This window comes from Lactuca virosa, chromosome 5 (genome assembly GCF_052849685.1).
Source record: "Lactuca virosa cultivar CGN04683 chromosome 5, Lactuca_virosa_CGN04683_v6, whole genome shotgun sequence".
In the NCBI taxonomy this organism is placed as follows: domain Eukaryota; kingdom Viridiplantae; phylum Streptophyta; class Magnoliopsida; order Asterales; family Asteraceae; genus Lactuca; species Lactuca virosa.
The window spans coordinates 52,459,761-52,468,411 of NC_136430.1; positions in this window are offsets into that span (position 1 = coordinate 52,459,761).

Genomic DNA, 8,651 nt, shown 5'->3' on the forward strand with positions numbered 1-8,651 from the left:
TCCGTAAACTCTCAAAGCTTATAAATTCAGTATACTTTGTCCATGATTTTTTTTCTGAATCTATGTGAAACCTAACCAGGGTGAAAATGTCCATTTTTACAGACTGTTTCGAAATGTTATGAAATGATATGCAGTTTTGTAAAAATCATCATAAATTGTAGAAAAGTCGTATGAATGTGTGCGAGTAGTCCCTGAAAAGGTATTAATCTGAACGACTTGCATATTTTACATTTTTTCAAACCATAAGGTTTAATAAGGGAAAAATAGTTCTTGAATAGACCACAATTTTTCTGTAAAAATGTAACACCTGCAGATTCGGGCTAGTCAATTTAGAGAAGATAAGCGTTAAAAATTTCTTTTTGATAGAAAATTATTTAGAATAAACAATCTTAACCACAGTTATTGTATATTTCGCAAGGATTCCGTAGATATAAAGAATTCTAAAATCCGACTTATAACGAAGAAGTTATGACGCGTCAAAGTTTTACGATTAAACCGACATGGCTCTACATATCGTAAAAAGTAAATTTTTGAGGAAATACTTTTTAGCCTTAGAAATCTAAATGAAATTAGTAGTATACGTTAAACCGAGAGCGTTCATATAGAAAACGTCCAAATCTGACTTCGTTAGAGGAAGTTATGATTTTTATAAGATTTATCGTAGCAGTACACAGCCCTGGAAATCGAATTTTAGATCGATCGATTTTTAGCCAATACAACCTAAACTAGAATTGAATAACTCATTAATATGAGCTCAACGATATAAAAACAGTAAAAAACGGACGTCAGATGACAAAGTTATGAATTTTTAACGGACTTTAACTGTCTAAGTGTGTTAAAATATAACTTTAAAAATAAGTCAAATTTAGCCGATGGAGTCTAAACGAAAGTTGTGGACCACATCGATACCTACGCGTGGATATAAAGAAAGTAAAAAACAGAGCTCGTATGCGAAAGTTACGGTTTTTAGAAGATAATTGGTTTTTGGAGCAACCAACGAGTGACACGTGGCGCGATCTGGGCCGCACCTTCTTCCCCACGGATTTGCACGAGATGGTGAGATGTGGCATGCGAACGCCCCACGTTCCGCTCTTGAACGCCCCCCATTTGAGAGATTTCCAGCCTATAAATAAAAGGCGCAAATCACTTTTTTTCTCAAACCTTTCTCAACCATTCTCTCTCGAACACCCCCAAACCCACTAAGACTTTCCCTAGAACCTCCTAGGTGTTAGTAGCGAGTCCCAGAGCGCCAGAAGGCCTTGAGAAGAAGAGCTTTTGGCTCAGAAGTTCTGCCAGCATAGAGCCCGGTTCCTCGCTAAACCCCCTTGTAAGTGAGTTATGCTTAACATACTTTAAGTTTAACATATGTTTAAGTTCATTACCGTTATTATGAACCTATAAACATGATTTATCAATGATTCCAAGTCGTTATACTGATTTATCTACTTACGGGCATGATGTCTAGGTTGTGATTTAGTGAGGTGTTTAAAGTGGGATTTCCAAACAATATACTTCGTATACCAAACAAACCCTATCTTCGATATGATCATACTTGGTTGTTCCTTACTTGATAAATATTGAAGTAGACTTTGAGTTAATGATGAATCTAGACTAATAATTAGTCGCAATAAATATTAGACTAAAACTTAGTGATAATGACACTATGTTACGTCAAATGAAAAGACAGTTGCTAGAAGCAAAGAGCTGCCCAAATTTCAAGTTGTCACTTTAACAAGTGAAAGCATAGTTACTTTCACCTTACACATAGATACGAAGTATCTGGATAATTACATGCTTATGTGCTTATTATCTATGCCGTGAATATTATGTGTAAGATAAGATATTATGTGATGATGTTTAACTGATTTAATCATATAATTATTATATACTTAAAAATATGTATTGGGTAGTGATAGGTGATGAGAGATAGGTGATGATATAAAGGTGATGATAACTACGTGATGATAGATATGCGGTGATGAATAAGTGATGCGAGATAAGAGATGATTAGGAGATGATATAACCTTGACTTGCGATGTTCGATGTTGCGATTTAGTCATCTACCAGAGTTAGATGGTGACCACTGACTAATCTAAACAAGTCATGTGGAAACGCCGGCAGGCTCATAACCTGTAGGTGATGAATTACGAGTATAGGAGATGTAGTAACTACGTATTCATGCGATGATATTCTAACCCTTACTGGACACGTATTGGGGGAGTAATCCCTAAATCAGTACTGTCTATGTGATGTAGGCGATGATCCTTATGAAAAGTCCTTAGGAACAAACATATAAGGAAATGCGATGTAAGGAGATCAGAGGTAAATACGATGTAGGAGATGACCCTTAGGATAAATCTTTAGGGAAGATTAAATAAAGAAAATGGGGATGGGTAATCGGGTTAATTGTTTAACATGAAATATGTGAATAAACAAATTAACTGTATTATTGTGGGTTGAAAACCCTATGTACTCACCAGGTTTCCCAACCTGACCCACTCAGTTTATTGTATCACAAGTGTCTATATTAATAAGAGATTCAAGGAGTATTAGGCCACTAGTTTAATTACCATAAGACTTGTAATATTTCGTTATGCTTATTTTTCTGTATTGACGATGACACCCCAATGTTTTAAATAAAAAATACATTTCTTTGAAAAATCTTTGATAACATCTTTCTCATGTTTTTTGGGAACAAATTCCGCATATTCTTTCACAAAGGATACTTTGATTTTTAAATAAGCATAAACAAATCGGTCTTTTCTGGCCGTGAAAATGGGGATGTCAAAGTTGGTATAAGAGCATTAGTTTAAGCGAACTAGGCGTAACGATTTATTTCTAGACTTAAACTTAGAATGCTAAGCGATGATTATGAGATGAGTGTCTACTATATTTATGAAATATGCCTGAATGGACACGAGCACTAGCTTATTTTAGGAAAGATGCCTAAATTCCTTTTATGTGCTAAATGATTTATGTTATAGCTCTAAGATGCCTTATATGCTTTAGGATGATCAGATCTATGGTCTATTGCCGACCGGATCTGGAATTTTTATGTGGTCAGATTTCTAAATGTTTAATTATGGTATTAGAACTTGCATGTAACTTTTTGGAGTGATAAGGAGGTTTATATGTCTATCGTAAATAAAGGTTTACCTCTCTTAATATTCTCATCTCGGTACATTGAACACATGCTTCAATGTATAGAACGTCATGGTAAGGATACAAAGAGGATTAGGAAACGACAATGGAAACCAACAACCTGAACCTCGACTTGCAATCGATCGTGAACCAAAAGTTGTGCCAGCAGTTGAACCTATCATAATGGCAGAAGTTCAGGTAATGATGTGAACCATGTTAGACTGCGCAAATGGAGGAAATAAAGAATCTTACAATGGTGAATGATACCTATCGAAAGATATCGATGAAAAAGCTTTTGGTGTAATTCCTGAAGTCGTCCCATCGTCTGACATTTCAGCCACCAAGCAAGTTGAAGAAGAATTGTTGTTGAAGATATGCATGGAAGAAGTCCTAGTAGAGTCTAGGGAAATTTTTAAGATTATCTGGACAGATTCGTATGTGTTAAATCATTTTGTGATTTTACGAAATAAGAACTTGGGGACTGCGAGGCAATTCTTGGGAAAAGGATTTGTAGGTGTGAAAGGTAGTAGAGGCCCGTACTACCGGAAGCACATGACTCACACTTGGATCAAGGAAAGTCACAAGGTTACCAAGGCGCTAATAATTGATTTTGTTTTGTTCATATTTATCATTACCATCATTTCAGTAATGACTAAGAAGATGATTCTTATTTCGACCCTAGTGGGCATATCAAATCGAGTCCGACTAAGATAAGTATGTTACGTGGTTCAAAGAACCAAGATCGATGTAGCATCTGACTTAAGCCAGTAGATTGAAGTGAAAGATAATCGAAGCGATCAATAGAAGCATCACAATCGCAGTTAAGGTAGGGAGCTTGTAGGTAGAAGTGCTACATGCTAGAATGTGATTATATCACATTAGAACATGAAGTAAGGTATATTCCGTTCTGGAATTTGACTCTAAAAGACCTGAGTCTAAGCGTTGCATCATACAATGAGAGGTCATTAGAACATGACCCATCGGTCTGTTATAGTAATTGAAGTAAAGAACTTATCTTAAGTTAAGTCTGTTAAAAAAGAGCAAGAGTCTCCAATAAAGTGTTGGATAAGGTGTCTAAGTCCATAACTTATTTGGTATATACTTGACCCGACCCGGCATGGTCCATTTGGGTTGCACTTCACCCGAACTATTTATATGGATAACATTATGCGAAGAGTATATTTGCGGCTTATTAATATATTATAAGTTATAATATATTAATATGAAATTGTATTATTTAATTAGTATTGGTCTTAAATTAATTATGAATTAATTTAGTGATCAAATGGTGACTAATTAAACATGGGCTATTATATTTATATAGTGTGGGCTAACACTCATTATGGTAATGGGCTAAGCTTATATGGAAGTCCATGGATGATCCATGGAGCTTTTAACCCATGGATCCTTGGAAAGGAAAAGACATGGGTTATGAGGGTTTCACCCTAACCATGCACACTATATAAACAAGCTTATGTTGCATGAAAAACACCCAAGTGTGTGTGTAAGAGTGGTGGCCGAAATCTAAGAGTTAGTATACTCTCTCATACATTTTCCAAGTTTGTGGTGATTTGTGATTTCCATTTAAGGCATTCACATTATTGGTGCTTGGCTCTCAAACTCCAAGGAATCAACAATCAACAAAAGGTATGTAATTCATCTAGTTCTTTTATGCTTAAAAGTACCCCATACCATGCTAGATAGGTTATAAACCTTGGAAAATACTATTTTGCATGTACCTTAGACAAACATAGATCCAAGGTTTATTAGGGTTGCATGTACACTTAGGAAGTGTTAGAATGCTCAAAACCCAACAGTGGTGTCAGAGCCTAGGCTTGTTTGTTTGATACTTGATGCAAAATAGTGGAAAAAGTCGATTTTCTTGCTGTCTGCATGATAAACTCGCCGAGTCCATGGGGGGACTCGCCGAGTCCACGGCTAAACTCATCCTACTTGACGAGTAGGTTTGTGCACTCGGCGAGTAGGAGCCTCAGAATGCAGATTTTCGACTTTTGCTGCTGGAAATGGACTAGAAACATTACCCTAAACTGTTTTGGTGTTTTAAAACTTGTTTTAGTTGGTGTAATGGTTGTTCTAATCCATTTACAATAGCTTATATCAAAATTTCATGCTTTGTATGTGTTCATATAATTCTTGAAACTTTGATGATCATGTTCATGTTCTTATGAATTTAGAAGATGATAGGAATTATTTGCTGAATTGTTTAGGATTAATTCTTGATCATTTATGTGTTTTAATGGAGTCCATAATTTGTCCTCAAGTTATGGATATCCAAAGTTCACTTCTTTTAAACACACATTTAAACACATAAGTTACATAAAAATGAAGAGTCTTCATTTTTATGAACCTTTAATTCATAAGTTATGAAATGAAAAGTTTTGGATAGTTACAAAACTTGCCCTCAAGTTTTGGAATTTGTAAAGTTTCACACACTTTAATAAACTTTAATTCCAACCCTTAGAGTTTTAATAGTTAAAATTCAACACTTATACTATTTATAACATTAATGGTTAATTATTATATATATATGTATAAGAATAAGTCGTTCTACCGTTAGTAGGCCTCATTCACGAAGCCGGTCTATAAGGGGGGTATAAGGTTGTTGCCTATAAAATGGCAGCTTAATGGGTGTCCACTCTCACCCACCGCTTCCTTGATCGGTGGTGGGTCGTTAGCCGAACGGGTAGGACAATGACTTTAAATCCTCATTAAAAGTATAATGATTATTATAAAGTAACTAAATATTTTAATTCCCAATCTTAGTTACTTTAGGAAAAATGAGAACTTGGTGCTAGTCCATGGAATTCACACTTTGTACCTTACCAAGTCGTTGGTGGAGCGTGTGTGGTTAACCGACACACTAACTTGGACTAGTAAGGATCACGAAGGGTGACTTAATGTTTATCATAGATCGGTGGAGAGTGTGTGGTTAACCGGCACATCGATTAGGTGATAATATTAAGGGTACCTAGTGAGTTTGCATGGTTATTCACACCTTGTTTTGTGATCCTCGGCATCCCAGTCACAAAACTTGAGAGGGCACAATCGAGATTGAAACATGCCATTAAAAGTTCAATGAATCTCAAAAGATCTAGGAGTTTCAAATCCAATTAAAACCTAATAAATTATTTCGTTTTTCATGGTGGAAATTGGTGAATCGTCATTCGCCTACCTTCAAATATTTTATAGCTTGGATTACGGCATCCCTCTTCCAAGTTATAAAATATTGTGTTGGGTCCTAGCCTTAATATTTCATATTGGGTGTTATATTAAGGACTTGAATCAACTAACTTGATTTTCTCCCATTGTAGATGTCTGGTTCAGACAACTATGATCTTCCCAAATCGCTTGGAACAAGCTTTCCTCTTGAAGATGATGTCCCTCAACATCATGCTTCACTCCCTCCACCTCCTCCATTTATTCTCCCTGACCCACAAGCCCGAAGACTTGAAAGGTTCAAGGTCACTCAAGCTCTACTAGAAACGAAACAAAAAGATGGAAGACCTGTGTGCACTCATGTCTTAGGAATGAAGTCACACATTGACAGGTTGAGAATGTTGGGTGTTGTTATTTCAAGGAAGTTCGCTGTTGACTGGGTTCTTCAGTCACTTCCTGAGTCGTATGGTGAGTTTATTAAAGACTACCATATGACAGATCCTGTCATAACCCTAATAGATCTTTCTTATTTGCTTGTTGCTGTTGAATCAGCACTGATTTGGCGTAATGGTCAAGCAAATATTGATGGAAGGTCTAATTCTCAAACTTCCATGGACATGGACAATGGTAACATTGGAAGTCCAGAAAAGCTTTCTCATCCCAATGGAAAGGGATCGGCCTTGGTCAACCCGGTTGACCAAAAGGTAAAGGGAAAGGCTAAGTCTGTGACTGTCTCGTGTACCATTCCCAAAGAGTCCATATGTTTTCATTGTCATGAGAAGGGACATTGGAAGCGAAGCTGCCCTGAATACCTGAAATATTTGAAAGCAAGTAGAGACAAAATGTTTGACTCGGCTTCAGGTAAGACCACTATCTAACTTTGTTAAAGTTCCTAATTGTTGATTCTTATTACATGATGTGACTAGGTTGCATCTTGATGTTTAGCAGGATCGAGCAAAAGGAAGGTTAAAAGAAGAGTGTGTTGAATCTGATCACGAAGATGGATTTCTATCGCATGGTTCGAGGATCGGATTTTTGAGCTACTACTTAAAAGTTATGATAGATTGCTAGGAAATATGTAATATCACAGTTTTCATTTGAAGATGCATTGTAAGGAATATTTTTCCTCATTTTATAAAGAAATAAAAGTTTTGTTTAGTTTATTTTATATTATATCCCCTTACAATGGCATTTATGGAAAATTGATGTTTGTATGTTTCTAGCAATATTGGAAATATGAGTTTGATTCTCTCATTTGTGGTAGTGTCTGAATTTACCAAATAAGGAAAGGTTCTCATCACCCAAGCTTCAGTTAGACAGAAACTTGGAATCATACAAGTTGTATTGTATGATGAATGAAAATTCTCATCTTTGTAAAATTGAGACTAATTCATTGATCACATGCATATGTGAGCCAATTGAAGGACTAAGGAGTTAGGCACACTGGGTGTGTGCTGGTCAAGGTCCACCACAAAGATCGATTCGTCATGATTTACTACAGATTAGTAAATATGGTTATACTTATAAGGTTAAGTATAATTCTGTAACATTGGAAAAGTTTCAATGTATGGCAGAACGGATGAGAAGAATCAAATTTGGCAGAGAGATAAAAAGTTTCTCAAATCTGAAAAGATGGGAGAGTACTTTAGTATCATGTTTTATGATCATCTTAATGATTATTAAACCATATCACAAATTCATACTCTAAGGACATCTTAGTGCATTCTTATGACTAAGATGAGGGGTCGTGAATTGTTGGAATGGTTAAAATCAAGAAGATGGATCATACTTCGTTCCAAAAACAACTCTTAGAGTCATACTCCAAGATTGTAACATTGAGTGACATAAAGTAAGGTTTAAAACACTTATCAAATGTAGTGTAAAATGTTTTCTACTCCTGTACATTTGAAATTGGTAAGTTGTGATGTCTTGGATAAGACAAAGACCAACTAAGACCAATTGTGTGAAGTGTTTATCTTGATAAGAGTCCGCACTATTCCTTGAATATTTGTTTTGTCAAGGAATGGTCCTTGACTAGGGAAACTTATATGTCAAGAGGACAGTGGGAGTCTTTAGAATCCTGAAAGGATTTCAAGATATCAAGAGTAAAACCTGAGTTTTATCACTAGCACACGACTTAAGGTTTGCAACCTATTAAGTTGACATAATTCTTGTTTCTGTGTCTGTTCCTATTAAGTTGACTATGCATATGAGTTTTGTTAGTTCTAAACTATGTGCATAACAGCTTGGAAGCATTGGTGGGCATTGTGCTACCAAGTGGCAAGAAATTAAGATTGAACAAGTTCAATCCATGTAAGGCTAATTTGTCACTA